The sequence below is a fragment of the Petaurus breviceps genome, unplaced genomic scaffold (genome assembly GCF_028583685.1).
Source record: "Petaurus breviceps papuanus isolate PSGF00001 unplaced genomic scaffold, PetGlider_PUasm1.0 38, whole genome shotgun sequence".
In the NCBI taxonomy this organism is placed as follows: Eukaryota; Metazoa; Chordata; class Mammalia; order Diprotodontia; family Petauridae; genus Petaurus; species Petaurus breviceps.
The window spans coordinates 56,737,277-56,754,981 of NW_027186304.1; the positions used below are offsets into that span (position 1 = coordinate 56,737,277).

The 17,705-nt window shown below is 38.3% G+C and overlaps 1 long non-coding RNA gene across 1 annotated transcript; it reads left to right on the forward strand.

Moving 5' to 3' along the window:
• Positions 1-9,428: 9,428 nt before the first annotated feature.
• On the forward strand, positions 9,429-11,114 carry LOC138170529 (uncharacterized). Its single transcript, XR_011170655.1, has 2 exons — positions 9,429-10,851; positions 10,940-11,114. It is a non-coding gene; the product is annotated as an uncharacterized lncRNA (long non-coding RNA).
• Positions 11,115-17,705: the final 6,591 nt, after the last annotated feature.

Below are 17,705 nucleotides of genomic sequence, written 5' to 3' on the forward strand. Positions count from 1 at the left end.
AGGAAGGAAGGAAGGAAGGAAGGAAGGAAGGAAGGAAGGAAGGAAGGGAGGAAGGAAGGAAGGAAGGGAGGGAGGAAGGAAGGAAGGAAGGAAGAAGGGAGAGAAGAGGAAGGGGATTATGAAAGAAGGAAGACACAGAGATATGAAGGGAGGAAGAGAGGGAGGAAGGGGGAAGGGAGAGATAAGATAAGAGAAGGAAGGAAAGGAGAAGGGAAAAAGAGGAAGGGGAAAAGAGTTACAAAGCAAGAGAAGGAGGGAGGAAAGAATAAATGGAAGGAAAGGAGGAAAGAAGGGGTGAAACACCATGACCATGATCATTAATAAAATTAATAATAATGACAAGAACAACAATTCTATAGGATTTACTATATACCAAACAATTTCTTAGCACTTTATTATTATTAGCTCATTTTATCCTCACAACAAACCAGAGAATTATTTAAAATTATTACTGTTTTATAGATGAGGAAACTGAGGCAAACAGAAGTTAAGTAAATCATCCTGAGTCACACAGTTAGTAATTGTTAAAGGCTGAATTTGAACACACTAATTCCTGGTTCTGGCCAACCTTGCTTTAACCACTGTCCTGCCAAGATGCTCTCAAAATGTGAAGAATTTAATCATAATGATTTAAAAAATAATAATATTAAAGGCAGAGGAAATGATTGAATATTCCTGACTAGGGGAATGATTCATAAATTGGTCCTCTTCCAAAATTATATGTTTGACTGAGATAAATTTGTTCTTCCATTTTCATTCTCTCTCTGTCTCTCTCTCCCTGAATATATATACACACATGTGTCTACATACACATAAACACACATGAATGCATTTATATATGTACACATATGTATATACATATATGTGCATATACATATATGTACACGAACATGCATGTGTGTTTCTGTATATAGTTGTTTTGTGTCAGTATGTGTACATACATACATAAACTTCCATATTATATATGTGCAATCATGAAGTAAAATAAATCTATATGTGTTTAAGTCATGTTTCAAAAAACAAAATCTTATTAATATGTTTTTGAGTCGAGTCCTTTTTGTAAAACTTAATGTTTTCAGTCTACTGAAATATCTCAAAAGCAGTGGTGAAAGTAGTTTGGCTTTTATTTCTTCTCTGGAACTTCCTAACACTTACCAATATTTTCTAATGTATCTCTGGTGGTTTCCTATTTCTACACATAAATCATCCAAGATAGGTAGTGGCTGATAGCTGTAATCAGGCATGGGAGACTTTTTACATCCTTGAGAAGGTGCACAACATCTTTCTTGTTTGTGTAATAATAAACACATAAATGAAGTAATGAACCTTACAATGATATCAGAATTCAAATCTGCTGAAGAATATGGGGGTAGAAGTCAGGAGACCTCAGTTGTGTCATGCCTTTGCCATTAGTTACATTGTATGAACTTGGGAACCTAATACTATCTCTGGACTCAATATTCTTAAGTATAAAAGAGAAGGTTTGAGCCAAGTTATCTCTAATGTCCCATCGAGTCTTTTTAATTTTTTTGGCTTTATTTAATATTTTGTTTTCCACAGTAACATGTAAAAACAATTCTTGATGCTAATTTTTAAAATGTTGAGCTCTAAATTCTCACAATTCCTCCCTCACCACCTCCCTCATTTAGAAGACAAACAATGTGATATAGGTTATACAAGTGTAGCCATGCAACACGTTACTGTATTAAACATGATTAAAAGGAAATATGGACAAAAACCCTGAAGAAAAATAAAGTAAAAATAAGATTTCAATCTGTATTCAAACATGATCTGTTCTTTCTCTGGTGATAGATAGCATTTTACATTATAAGAGTTATTTTGGATCATTGCATCACAGAAAATAGCAGAAAATATTTCTGAGAATAGCTAAATCATTCACAGCTGATCATTACACAGTACTTTAGTTACTTTGGACCCAGGAAATTTTTCTTTGCATCAACCCATACAAGTCTTTCCAGGTTTTTCTGAAAGCATACTGCTCATTATTTCTTATAGCACAATAGTATTCCATCATAATTGCATGCCACAATTTGTTCAGATCTTTCCCATCTGATGGGAATCCCCACAACTTTGCACCAGAAAAAAAGCTGCTATAACTATTTTTGCACATAGTGGTCCTTTTCCTTTTTAAATTTCTTTTGGGATATAGGCCTAGAAGTGGTATAGCTAGATCAAATGGTATGCATGGTTTTATAGCCCTTTGGGCATTTTTACAAATTGCTCTCTAGATTGTTTGGACCAGTTCACTACTCTACCAACAACGAGTAAATGTCTCAATTTTCCCACATCTCCTCTATTATTTGCCATTTGTTTTTTCTGTCCTATTAAACAATCTAATAGTTATGAGGTAGTAACCTTGAATTGTTTTGGTTTGCATTTATTCAATCAATAGAAGCTATAGCATAGCTATATGCATATACATAGCTTTGATTACTTCATCTGAAAACTATTCATATATTTTGATGATTTATCAGTTGAGTAATGACTCATTTTTTTAAATAAATTTTTACTCCGTGCTCTAAATGTTTGGGAAAGACCTTTACCAAAGAAACTTACTTTGATTTCCCCCCCCCCCAAAGTTACTATGTTTTTAAATTGTTTTGTCTTTTTAAATTTGTTTGTTTACCTTTAGTTTAAAGGATTCAATTCCACAATTCCTTGAGTTTCAAATTTTCTCCCCCTCCATCCCCTTCTTCCCCCTCATGGGGGCATACAGTCAAGTATACGATCTGCAAATACTTTCACATTAGACATTAGTCAGGTTATAAAGAAGGATTTTATCAGATGGAATGCACAATGGGAAAGAAGAAACAAAACCAAAAAAGAAAAAGGCAGAGCAGGTAGTTTGCTTCAATCTGCATTCAAACTCTGTTCTTTCTAGTTCTTTCTCTGAATGTAGACATCTCATTCCATCATGAGTCTTTTGGAGTTTAATTATAACCCTGCATTTCTGAGAAGAGTCCAGTCTATCAAGTTGGTCATCACAAATACATTGTGTCTGTAATTGTGTACAAATTTCTCCTGGTTCTGCTCTTCTCACGCAGCATCAGTTTGTATAAGCCTCTCCAGGTAAATATGAAGCCTATATGCTCCTTGTTTCTTATGGCACAAAAGTATTGCATTACATTCATATACCATAACTTGTTTAGCCATTCCCCAATTGATGGGCATCACCTCAATTTCCAATTCTTTGCCACCACAAAAAGAGCTGCTATAAATAAATTTGTGCATATGGGCCTTCCTCCCAATTCTATGATCTCTTTGGGATACAACCCTAGAAGTAGAATTGCTGGGTCAAAGGGTATGCAATTATTTATAGCCCTTTGTACACAGTTCCAGAAGGCTCTTCAGAATGGTTCAATCAATTCACAACTCCACCAACAAAGCATTAGTGTTCTAGTTTTCCCACATCTTCTCCAGAATTTGTCTTTTTAATTTTTTTGTCATCTTAACCAATCTGACTGGTGATATGTGGTACTTCAGACTTGTTTTGATGAGCAATTCTCTAATCAATAGGGATTTAGAGCATTTTTAATATGCTAATAGATATCTTTAATTTCTTCCTCTGAAAACTTCCTGTTCATATCCTTTGACCATTTATCAATTGGGGAATGACTTGTATTCTTATAGATTTGACTAATTCTGTGTTTATATTAGAAATGAAACCTTTATCAAAGACCTTGTTAGTAAAAATTCTTTCCCAATTTTCACTTCTCTCTTAATCTGAGTTATATTCACTTTGTTTGTACAGAGCCTTTTCAATTTCATGTAATCAAAATTATCCATTTTTCATTTTAAATTGGTTTCTAATTCTTGTTTGGACATAAAGTCTTCCACTCTCCATAAATTATACAGGTAAACTATTCCTTGCTTTTTCAGATTGCTTACAGTGTCAGCCTTTATACCTAAATCATGCACCCATTTAGACTTGATTTTGGTATATGGTGTTAGATAGTGGTCTATGCCCAAATTCTGCCATACTATTTTCCAGTTTTCCCAGAAATTTTTGTCAAATAGAGAGTTCTTATCCCCAAAACTGGGGTCTTTGGGTTTATCAAACAGTAGATTACTATAATCATTGACTGCTGAGTCTCATGTTCCCCATCTATTCCATTGTTCCACTGAGCAAGTACCAAGAAATTTCAGGACTGGTGCTTTATAATACAGATTAAAATTTGATATAGCGAGGCCACCTCCCCTAACATTTCTTTTCATTAATTCCCTTGATATGCTATTTTCTCCTTCCAAATGAATGTTGTTAGTTTTTCTTCTAGTTCTACAAAGTAAATTTTTGGTAAATTGATTGGTATGGCACTAAATATGTAATTTAAGTAAAATTATCATTTTTATTATATTAGCTCAACCCAGCTGTGAGCAATTGATGTTTTTCCAATTAGTTAGATCTTACTTTATTTGTGTGAAAAGTGTATTATAGTTGTGTTCATATAGGTCCTGGGTTTCTTTTGGCATTTAGATTCCCAAATATTTTATAATGTCTGCACTAACTTTAAATGGGATTTCTCTTTCTATCTCTTGCTGTTGGATTTAATTAGAAATATACAGGAATGCTGAGGATTTATGTGAGTTTATTTCATATCCTGCAACTTTGCCAAATTTATTTATTGTCTCAAGTAGATTTTTTTATTTGATTCTCTAGGATTCTCTAAGTATATAATCATATCATCTGCAAAGAGTGATAGCATGGTGTCTTCTTTTCCTAATTTGATTACTTTGATTTTTTTTTTCTTCTCTAATTGCTACTGCTAACGTTTCTAGTACCTGACTGAATGAGAGGGGTGATAGTGGACTTCCTTGTTTCACCCCTGATCTTATTGGAAATGCTTCTTGTTTATCCCCATTACATATAATACTTGCTGATGGCTTTAAATATATGTTACCTATTATTTTAAGGAAGGCTCCATTTATGCCTATACTTTCTAGTGTTTTAATAGGAATGGATGTTGTATTTTGTCAAAAGCCTTTTCTGTATCTATTGAGATAGTCCTGAAGTTTCTGCCAGTTTTATTGTTGATATGATCAATTATACTGATAGTTTTCCTAATATTAAGCCATCCTTGCATTCCTGGAAAAAAACCTACCTGTTCAAAGTGTATTATGCTTGTGATAAGTTGCTTTAGTCTTTTTGCTAATATTTTATTTAAAATTTTTGCATCTCTATTCATGAGGGAAATTGGTCTATAATTTTCTTTCTCTATTTTATCCCTTCCTGATTTTGGTATCAGTACCATATATGTGACATAAAAAAGAATTTGGTGGGCCTCCTTCTTCACTAATTTTCCCAAATAGTTTTTAGAGTATTGGAATCATTTTTTCTTTAAATATTTGATAGAATTCGCTTGTAAATCCACCTGGCCCTGGAGATTTTTTCCTAGGGATTTCAGTGATAGCTTGTTTGATTTCTTTTTCTGAGATGGGATTATTTAAATACTTTACTTTCTCTTCAGTTCAATTGGGCAACATATTTTTGCAAATATTCATCCTTTTCACTAACATAGTCAAATTTCCGTGCATACAATTGGGCAAAATAATTCCTAATTATTGTTTCAATTTCCCTTTCAATGGAGGTAGATTCACCATTTTCATGTTCAGTACTCATAATTTGGTTTTATTCTTTCTTATTTTTTATTATATTGACTAAAGGTCTATAAATTTTATTGGTGTTTTCATAAAACTGGCTCTTAGTTTTGTTTATTAATTCAATAATTTTCTTAATTTCAATTTTATTAGTCTCTTCTTTGCTTTTCAGTATTTCTAATTTAGTATTTAATTACAGATTTTTAATTTGTTCTTTTTCTAGCTTTTTCAGTTGCTTGTTCAATTCATTGACCTCCTTTTTCTCTAATTTATTCTTGTATGCACTCAGGGATATAAAACTTCCCCTAAGAACTCCTTTTGCTGCAACCCAGAAGTTGTTGTATGTTGTCTCATCATTGTCATTCTCTTGAATGAAGATACTGATGGTTTCTATAATTTCTTTTTGACACACTCATTCTTTAGGATTAAATTTTTTAGTTTCCAATTAGTTTTTAGTCTATATTTCCATGGCCCTTTATTGCATATAATTTTTTATTGCATCATGATCTGAGAATGATGCATTTATATTTTTTCCCTTCTGCATTGAATTGTGAGGTTTTTATGCCTTAAAACATGGTTGATTTTTGTTTATGTGCCATTTACTACTGGGGAGAAGGTATATTCCTTTTTAATCCCATTCAGTTTTCTCCACAGATCAATCCTATCTTGCCTCTCTAAAATTCCATTCACCTCACTAACTTCTTTCTTATTTATTTTGAGGTTAGATTTATCATGTTCAGGGAGGGGGGAGATTAAGGTCCCCCATTAGTATAGTTTTGCTATCTATTTATTCCTCTAATTCCTTAACTTCTCCTCTACAAACTTGGTACATATATGTTAAGTAAGGATATTACTTCCTTCTCAATGATGTCTTTTCGTGGGATATAGCTTCATTCCTTATCTCTTTTAATTATATCTATTTTGGGGGGTGGCTAAGTAGCTCAGTGAATAGAGAATTGCCCTGGATTCAGGAGGAACTGAGTTAAAATCTGACCTCAGACACTTAACACAAAAACTAGTTGTGTCACTTAACCTCAATTGCCCTCCAAAATAAAAATCTATTTTTTATGCTTTATCTGAGATAAGGATTGCTACCCCTGCTTTTTTTTTTTTACTTTAGGAGAAGCATAATAAATTCGACTTCAGCCTTTTACCTTTACCTGTGCATATACCCTTGTTTCACTGTGTTTCTTGTAGACTTCATAGTGTAGGATTTTAGATTTTAGTCCATTCTGCTATCCGCCTCAGTTTTATGGGAGAGTTCATTCCGTTCACATTCACAGTAATGTTTACTATCTGTCTCTTTCCCTCCATCCTATCCCCCCCATTTATATTTTTGTTTCTTCCTTCTCCCTTCTCCTCCTAAGGGGTTTTACTTTTGACCAACACCTCCCTCAGTATTCCCTCCCTGTGACAACCCCTTCTTTACGTACCCTTTCCTCTTGTTACTATTTCCCTCCCTTTAATCCCTCTGCCCCTTCTTATCCCCCCCTTACCCCTCATACTGCCTATATGGCACAATGGATTTTTATACTTATCTGAGTATGTTATTCCCCCTTTGACTCCAAACAAAGAGAGTAAATTTCACACAGTGCTCCTCTCCCTCCCTCTTTTCCTTCTATTATAATGAGTTTTTGCATCTTTTCAGGTTAGAATATTAAAGTTAATTGACTATGTTGATCCATCTTTGAAACAGAACCAATGAGAATAATGTTCAAATGATGTTCATGTCCCTCTCTCATTCCCCTCTAGTATAGTATGTTTTTTATGCCTGTTTGTATGGTGCAATTTACCTTTTTCTGCCTCATCCTTTCCTTTTATCTCATTACCATCTCTTTGAACTGTTGCGGGCGTCTGCCTTCACAACAGATCTAGACGACTAGCCCTACGGCCCTCTACTTACCCATCCCGGGTCTTCGGTCGTCACCGGCCCCTCACGGGGAAAAAACACCAGACAGAAGGCGGAGGAGTGAAGCGGGGTGGTTTATTCTTCAACAGTTACATGGCGGAGAGAGAGAGAGAGCGCCCTCTCACACAAGGAAATATATAGCGAATCCGAGCCAATCACATCGCAGTTTTACATTTATGGCCTTATATGGTGATCACCCCCATGGCCTTATATGGAGATCACCCCATATTCATTCAAAGCAACCATGGCATCGCCCATAAACCCCTCCCCCTCCCCCATCATTGAACCACTTAATAAGGCTTTTTTTAATCATCAAGTTTGTTCATTTATACACTCACCCTCTAGCTATGTATATTCCTTTTATACGTAGTGATAATCATATAAATTTCAATATTGACAGGAATCAGCTTCTCATACAAGAATATAAATGGTTTGTTCTTATTGCATGCCAAGTTATATGCATGTGTGAGCAAGTGTGCATGTGTGTGTGTGTATGTGTGTGTGTGAGTGTGCTTTCCTTGTTTACCTTTTTTTTGTCTTTCTTGAGTCTTGTAATTGGAGATCAAATTTTCCATTTAGCTCTGGCTTTTTCATCAGGAAATTCTGGAAGTCCCTTATTTCATTAAATGACCATCTCCTTGCCTGAAAGATTATACTCACTTTTGCCAGGTAGTTGATCTTTGGTGGCAGTCCCATTCTTTTGCCTTATGAAAAATCAAATTTCAATCCCTCTGATCTTTAATGTAGACACTGCTAGGTCCTGTGTAATCCTGACTGTAGTTCCATGATATTTGAATTGTTTCCTTTTTGGCTGCTTGCAGTATTTTCTCTTTAACCCTGTAATTCTGGAATTTGGTTGCTATATTTCTTGGAGTTTTCAATTTGGGATCTCTTTCAGGAGGAATCTGGTTAATTCTTTTGATAACTATTTTACCTTCTGATTCTAGGACTTCAGGAAAGTTTTCTTTGACAATCCCTTGGAGGATGTTGTCCAGGCTACTTTTTTCATTATGGCTCTCTGGGAGACCGATAATTCTTAGGTTATCTCTCCTGGATCTGATCTCCATGTCAGTTGTTTTTCCAGTGAGATATTTTACACTTTCTTCTAATTTTTCAATATTCATGTTTAGCTTGATTGACTCTCAGTGCATCATAGCATCCTAAGCTTTGATTCGACTGATTCTAATTTTTAATGAGTTATTTTCTTTGGTTAGTTTTTGAAGTTCCTTTTTTTAGGGAGGTATTTTCTCCAGTCAGATCACAAATTTTACTTTTTAAGGATTTGTTTTCTTCAGTGAGACTTTTTTTTTTCAATTTGGTGACTGTAGATTTAAATTTCTCTTCTCCCTCCCTAATTTTGCTTTTAAAATCTTTCTCGAGCTCCTCTAAGAATGCTTTTTGAGCTTGAGGCCAGTTCATATTTCCTTCTGTGGTCTCAGGTGTGAGTATGGAGGCCATGTTGTCCTCTGTATTGGGTTGTGAACAAGAGTTCACTATAATAAGCTCTGATCTCTTTTCTTGCCTTCCCCTTCTCCTTCTCAGCTTCCTTCCTTCCCATTGTAATTTCCTACTTCCTGATTTCTCAGACTGGGAGCTCAGGGTCTGGTTGTTGACTGGTTGTGTGCTGTAGCCTCTGGTTGTCTAGACTGAGGCCAAGGTCAGGATTCTCAATGTTTCCCCTGAGTTACCCTGAGGCTCACAGAGTAACCCATGCGGGAGGGGGTATTCTGGCTGCTTCAGATTTCCACCTCTATGCCCCTGTGCTACAGCTCAGGCAGGCTCAGCAGGTGGCAGCTGGCAGAGCTGATGTCTCCAGATTCACCTACTAGTGCTGAGGTCCACCTAGGCTTCTGTTATTAGCACTTGCTGTTTCCAACCACTGGGATTTGGGAGCTGTTGCTAGTCAGGTGAGATAGGCCTTGTTGGGACCCCTCCTGCCCTTCACTTCAGACTCCTTACTTCCTTAGTTACACTCTTCTTCTGTGTCTCCTAAGCCTGAGGCTATGTCCCCTATTTCAGGATTTTATTCTTGGTGGGACATTTATCTCTGGGTTTTCTAAGTCAGGGAGGGGGCATTGGAGCCGCTAGTGTTTACTTTGCCATCCTGGCCCCTGGAAAATCAGACAGGTGATTTTTTATGCTTCCAGGCTGTGTACTGATTGCCCCAGGAGAAACTGCTGTCTCTGCTGTGGGCCCTGAACTTTGTCTTACCCAGCTCTGATGGATCCTCTTGTCATGTGATGAGATGCTGGTTGAGATGGCTGAGAATTGCCTTTGGGGTGGGTGAGTATACTGGCTGGGGCTCCTTCTCTCCCCTGTAGTCCACTTTCTAGTCCAGGATGGTGCAGCCCCTGCATGCTCCACTCTCCCTGCCCAGACACAAGTGGGCACTTTCCTGGGCTGGATTCTGCCATCCTCTGTCTCCCAGTGGATTCTGACACTAAAATCCATTCAGATTCACTTTTTAATCTTAGTGACAGGATTCTCAGGGGAGCTTAGAAAAGTTATTGCTTCAATTCTGCCATCTTGGCTGTACCCAGCAGAAGCCCCCACAGTTACTATTAACTGTGTTTTCCCCATTCTATTTTCCCCACTCTTGTTTATTTTATTCTTTCTCTCCTTGAAATATGTTCCTCCACAAAAGTGTTTTGATTGTGGTTACCACCTACCCCGATCTTCCCTCCTGAGAAGGGGCCTCCCAAATCAGGAAATGCAAGGAGAAATGTTGATTCCGGTAGGGCCACTCATACCAGGGAATAAACTTGTTAGACTTGTTCTTCTTGCTAGAAGGAATGTCAGCACATTCCTTCCTCACCCTGACTTCCTGGTGACCTTTAAGAATCTTGACCATCCCCCCTGACCCCTATAGAATTGGCACCAAGCCACTATCTCTAAAGCTCATACTTGTCTGTCACCCAATCCCTGACCTTTGTGTTTCCCGCTCTCCCCAAGAACTGTATAAAAGAACGCCCGAGAAGACACTCGGGGTCCTCCATCTTAAGTGTATGGTTGGACCCGGGTTCGAACTCGTGAATAAATGTTTGTCTTCTTTGTCAGTCTTGTAGTCTCTGTTTTTCCCCCTGGTACCATGTTTCATACCATGTTTCATACCACGTTTCATTTGGAGGCCCCAGCGAGATGCTCTTGACATCTGCATCTGCACGGCGCCGGTAAGTCAGGCCTGACCTTAAAGTACCTTTTTATTTCTTGGTTTCTGGTTCTGGTTCTCATGAGATTTGGTTTGGTCCGGGAATAGGTGGGACGCTGCCGTTAAGTTCCTGGTACCCTGGCCAAGGGAGGTGACGACCCCCGAGGCTTTTGGTTTGGTAATTAAATTGTGGGTTAGAGTCCCACTTAATCTTAATTGCCATTTGGTTATTAAATTGTGGGTTAGAGTCCCACCCATTTGTCAAGGCACTCGGATTGTGGGTTAGAGTCCCACCCGATCGTCAAGGCGCTGGGATTGTGGGTTAGAGTCCCACCCGATCGTCAAGGCGCTCGGATTGTGGGTTAGAGTCCCAACTGATCATCAAGGCACTCGGATTGTGGGTTAGAGTCCCACCCGATTGTCAAGACACTCGGATTGTGGGTTAGAGTCCCACCTGATTGTCAAGGCGCTCGAATTGTGGGTTAGAGTCCCACTCGATAGCCTGAATTTATTATTTTCCTTGTCTATTTGAATTTTATGTGTGAATGTTGGATACTGTGCACAGAACTGTTACCTGTCGTATCTTGTGTTTCTGCTGTGTTCTGTCCCTTCTGTGTCTTTGTTTGTCCTCTCCAGTCATCAGGTCCATTATGGGCCAAGGGTCATCCACAGCCGGCCTGTGAACTCCTTTGAAATGCCTTTTGGACAACTTCACAGACTTCCAGAAACGGGCCTCTGGATATGGGGAGTCTGTGACCAAATTTAATTTAGAAAAGTTCTGTACCATTGACTGCAACTGCAGGACATTCCTTTGAAATGCTGTATCTCTTTCCCTCCTTCTTTCCCGGCTGCTGAGTGCAGGCTGGAAAGGGAGAGAAGGAGAGCAAAATATTGTCTTGTTTAGGTTATATGATGGTAAATGCAAGTGAAAGAGTATAGGAGAAATGTTAGTTTGGAATTAGAAAGAAATAAAGTATGTATATGGTTTTAAAGGGGCTTTAATCAAAGTCCAACAGAAGGATGAGTAGACAGTAGTAAAAGCAAGAAAGTTTAAGCATGTAGCAAAGAAAGGAACATGGGTAGGAAGTTAAGATAGTATAAGTTAGTTGCTATTGAAAAGTGTGAACAGAAGTTTTAAGATCTTTAAAAGTTTGAAAATCTCCTCTTCATTCCACTCTGGCCAAGTGGAGTGAGGAGAGGGTGATGGGAGGGGGAGGGAATCTTTTCCCTCAGAACAAAGAGGCAGGTAGATTAACATTTAACTATTTCCTGCCTCACTTAAAAGAGAAAAGTTTTGTGTAACAGAATGCAACTAAAAGGCAACTGAATGCATTCTGGTCATCTTTTGAAAAGTGTCACTCCTAATTTGATGATGAAGAAAAGTCAGAATTCATTTTACTATTTGGCATTTAGGCAAATTGGAATATTTTCCAAGATTTGATACATAAGGTGAGGTTTTTGGGTTCTCTAGAACTGGGATAAGGGAGTAGGCGCCACTCCCTCTCCCCTTGCTAGGGAAGTCAAAGCTATCACTTTCAAAGAAGTTTCTAAGGAGTGGACACAAAATTTATTGGAGTAAAAGTTGGAACAGCTAAAAACATTGGGGGGAGGCTTAGCAGCTATATTGAGGGCCCCTGGGGCATGCAGATGACCCTCTTTCCTTTCAAATCCCGGGGTCCACAACCAAGCTCTGCAACTGTGGGGAGAGGAGAAAGGCCTCTGCACTTGGTAAGCCTAATTTTCTATCAATAATTTTGGTATGTGATGAATCAGAAATGCAATTAATGTCATAATGTCATTGTTCTATTATGGTATCTGTAAATTGTAAAATCTAAATTGTAAAGTCCTCTTATACTGTAAAAATTGAGTGACAAATCAGTTTTCAATCTGAATTTTGTTGAAACTAAAAGATGGAGAAAAAGTTGTATAAAACTAGCTGTGTTTACTTTATCAGTTCTGCTAACCCTATGTTATAATGTTTATTTCATGTGAATTGGATTTTTTATGTTATAATATCTGATGGTTTAAAGCTTTTATATTTGGGATACAAACAAGTAGTAACAATACTGCCAATATTTACTGTGATAGCTGATTGTCCATTTAACTTTTTGGCTAGTCTGGAAATATGCAGTGATTATAAGTTGATTGGTTGTATGGCATTAAAAAAAAAAAGGGGATTTTAGTTTAGTATAACTTCATGTGGAGTGTTAAGATCATCAGATTGGTAATTCATTTGTTCTTATTTCAAAGTTCAAATTTGAGATATCATTACTGGTAAACATCTGTACTATCTATGCTGTATGAAAAGCAGTTTCTCTTAAAGTTTTGGAGTATTGTAATTTGGGAAAATCTTAAGCTTCCAAGTCTATCTTTGTTTAAAAGGAAGTTTCAGTTAAGATTGTTTGAAATTGTAAGACTGTTAACTAAGTTATTGGGCTACTGTTTTAATGCTAAAACCTAAAACTGTGACAACTTTATACTGACTAGTTCTGCTCATTCAGAACAGTCCCCCTACTACTGTATAATGTTGTAAAATTACCTGGGAAAGCGAACTTGTATGAAGCTCCTAAACAATAAGCTTGACTTACTGAGGAGCAGCAAAGTCTATGTACAAAAGAGTAAAAAGGATCTCTAACAATTGGCCTTACCAGGACAATCTCAGAAAATTGTGAAGGGAAAGATGTTAAAGGGAATCCCTTATGTATATGAGTCCTGGCAAATCTTTGTGGTATATTGCAACTTAATGAGAGTAAATTGATGTTAAGATAAGAAAGTTTGGGGACAAATGGGGATTTCCAAGCCCCTCCTGTCTCTAAATAGTGGTATGGATACCTTTGTATCAGATAGTTTAAGTATGTTGAGAAGGGTGTGAGGAAGTTTTAAGGAAGACAGAAAGATTTGTAACTAGATTTTATAATTAATAGCTCAATCATATTTGAGAAGAAAAGGAAATAAGAATACAAATGCAATATTGAATCATTATCCCATGGACTGAGATTGGGATTATAAAGTTACTGTAGAAAAGTTATATCTGTGCATATGTCATAGGGATCCCAGTGTATTTCAAAGTATAATTGGGTATTAATGCCATTGACTGAATTAATTGTTGGGATTAAATCAGAGACACTTTAGTTGAGAGAACGGAAATTTTAGTGTGAGATCAGATTAAGCATAGTTACAGAAAGATGAGAAATCTTGGGCAGTAGATGCAAATCTATTAGGGCAATAATTTATAAACCTGATGGGAGATTTGATTTTACGAACAAGAATAAATATAGAAATGAACACAGGCTATTTGAGGCTCACTTTAGAGATGTTCCTTAACCAATTTGAGATTATAATCATACCTTAAACGGATTGTTGGAGCTTGTTATTTAAGATTTGATGGGATTGTTAACTGACTATTCCGCCGAGTCTAACTCCAGGAATGGACATTAAGAAAGGCTATCTAAGCCATCTGAGCTACTGATCCATGATGCCAGACCCTATGAGGTACAGATATGGAAGGCCTGTGAAGTATGGGTATGGAAGGTCGGGAGAACGACTGTTCCGCATGAGCTGAGGTAGGATTCTCCTGACTCGACCCTCCCAGTGACACCTGGCAGACTCTGAGCTGGGCTCAATGCAGATTGCAGCTTGGTATACATTTTGCCCAGAACTGACATTCTGAAGTTGGGGGAAATGGTTTCCTCATTACAGTTTTGTCCCTATTCTTGGTGGCAAGTTTCAATAATCAAAAGTTTTGAAGATGCAACAAATCTATTAAATACTTGATTCTGGAACATCTTAAGTTACTAAGCTATTAGGCTTAGGATTTGGCATAGGTATTCCTGTATAAGTCAGGGTCCTTTAGTTCTTTGTAATAATGTGAGGACAAGTAGGTCAAGGATTTATGGGAATATTATTCTGTTATTTAGTTAGTATCACTTGTCTCAGCTTTCTCATGATTGGCTAATGTTAAAAGGAGAATAGTTTCTGGACTACTTAGTAAATATTTTAATTGTTGTAACTGTTAGTATAAGGTGAATCCTTTAGTGAAATCCCATCTTCCTGGTGAAGGGATTAATAATGGACTAATGCAGACATATAAGGAACTAGTTTTAATGTGTGATCATGACAATTTACCAGGACTCCAATTTTAATTTTGTATGAATAATAAGGGTTCAGGATGGGTAATTTGAATTGGTTCTAAGGTTCCTTTTCTAGGGAAGTAAAACTGCCAAATCCCCTGGAAACTCTGTTAAGCAAGGTCGTTGGGAAAGGAACAGTTTTAGTCATGTAGTTTTAAATGAACCTAACTTGCTAAAAAGTTGCAAGGATTAAAAAGGATTTTTATCAATTGGCTTCTAGATTTCAGAAGGAAACATTGGAATTCCATACAGTTGTGGAACCTGATAAATCTTTATTGCTTATTGCAGCTACAAGAGAATAGAAATAATTATAACTGGCCCTAAGCTGTGATTGTTGAGGCTTGTTGTTTAAGGTAAAAGGCATTTGGGACCATAACTAAGTTTTATTTTGAGTTTGAATTTGGGTATAGTTATCTGCATTAAATCAGTATCTGAGAAAATGCCACAAGCTACTCAGAGCCTGTACTGTGGACAGGTGGAAGCCTGCATTTGGTAAAGGCTGGAGGGACAATCTTAGCCTCGGTCTGGGATGGGATCCCTCCTGGCTCAGTTTACCTATGGGGTTCCTTTGAAAAGGAATGTTCCCCACCTATTCCTGAGTCTAGCATTGAGGTGGAATGGATACTGCATGGTTGGATATCTGTAACTAACCTGAATTTAAACAGAATCAAGGATGTTCTATCCTGTCATATTTGGAATGTCACAGGTCCCTGTTTTTTTCCTTCTATAGCAGGTTTCTATGATCGGAGCAGGGAGTCAGTAAAGGATGTGAGCTCTTTCGTGTTAGCCTACTGGAAAATCTAATATTATTTTTATCTAGGATTAGAACATGTACAGAAAGTTATGCAAACTGCTTAAGATCATTCTAAAAGTTTTATGAGTTTTGAACTGTTTTAAAGAAGGGAAAATACTTTTAGAAGAAATTTTAAATCTCTAGTGGGATTTTGAAAGGCCTATTCTATGGGAAAATATGAAGGACAGTGAAATAGTCTGAGTAATGGGTTATACTAGCCCATACTCACCCCACTTCTGGTCAATTTTCTCTTACTCCTTTTTGGCCCTTGTTTGTCTAATCTTTTTGCTAGATTTGTGTTTTTTTAGGCTCAGCACCCTTCACTGGCAGGTGACTCTTCTGCCGGGAACATTGTCGACTGAGTATCAACCGTTGCCTGAAGTCGTTACCCATCACCCCTTGGACCTGGCATCGGCCAAATTCCGGACCTTGGCTATGGACCCCACCCCTTGAACGATGATACCCTGAGAGGCAGGGGAAGCTCTTCGCCCCTCCCCAGCGGGAAGTAGCTCGGGAGCCTGAGATCATCGTCCTGTGCCCCCAAATGATTTCGGGTGTCATCTGTTTAAGGGGGGAATGATGAGGTACCTGGGGTCTAGGTCAATTTGTGAAACCAACTTGTGAAACCAGTCTGTGAAATTGTAACTGCAATTTGTATTGTGAAGTTGTTATCTGTAAAATTCCTTTCCCAACCTCCTACTCTGCCCCTTTCCCCTATCCCGAATTCCACCTAGGCAACACCCTTCGACCCCTTTTGTTCTTACTCAATCTCTTGATTAAGTAATCAAGGCCAGGGCTGGCCCACACCCTCCTTTATCCTTGCCTTTTGTCTCCTTAACGACCTGGCCCAAATCTTATCTAAACTGTCTATTCACATGCTCCCCTTGGTCAGCTCTGACCTTTGTCTATGCATTGAGGCCCCCTCTCTTTACCTTTATTCCGGTGAGGGTGGGCGAGAGCATGCAAATTTGCCTAGACAGAAAAGAGCCCCCATACTTGTACCTCTGCTTTTAGGACTTGGGATTGCCGGGTCCACTGCAGTAGGGACCACAGCTTTGGTTAAAGGTAATGAGAATTTCTTATCTCAGCAGGCAAATTGATACCGATTTAAGCACCCTGGAGAGATCTGTGGCCCATCTGGAGGAATCTCTCTCCTCCCTGGCTGAAGTGGTGCTTCAGAATCATAGAGGTCTCGATCTCCTCTTTATGAAGCAAGGAGGTTTCTGCCTAGCTTTGGGGGAAGCTTGTTGTTTTTATGCTAACCACTCGGGCATCATAAAGGATGGTCTGAGCCAGCTTCGAAAGCGCTTGGCAGATAGGGAAGAGGCACGCCAGGCCCAGAACAATTGGTATCAATCCCTTTTTTCATGGTCCCCTTGGCTCACCACCCTGTTAACTGCCCTCGCTGGTCCCCTAGTGCTACTCCTTTGGGCTATAACTCTTGGTCCTGTGCTTTTTAGATCTCTCCTGAACCTTATTAGGACACGAACGGATGATCTCCGCCTTATGCTCTTAAGGCCCCACTATCATGAACTCCCCGAAGATGACCATGAGGTTTGAAATCTAAGATTAGATTCCGTACAAAAAAGAAGTGGGGAATGAGAAGGGGCCTCCCAAATCAGGAAATGCAAGGAGAAATGTTGATTCCGGTAGGGCCACTCATACCAGGGAATAAACTTGTTAGACTTGTTCTTCTTGCTAGAAGGAATGTCAGCACATTCCTTCCTCACCCTGACTTCCTGGTGACCTTTAAGAATCTTGACCATCCCCCCTGACCCCTATAGAATTGGCGCCAAGCCACTATCTCTAAAGCTCATACTTGTCACCCAATCCCTGACCTTTGTGTTTCCCGCTCTCCCCAAGAACTGTATAAAAGAACGCCCGAGAAGACACTCGGGGTCCTCCATCTTAAGTGTATGGTTGGACCCGGGTTCGAATCTTTGTCAGTCTTGTAGTCTCTGTTTTTTCCCCTGGTACCATGTTTCATACCATTTTTCACCTCCCTTTTATCACCACTCACTTCTCTTATGCCCTTTTCCTCCTACTTTACTGTAGGTTAAAATAGAATTCTATACCCAATTAAGTGGTTTTTTTTATTCCTATTCCCTC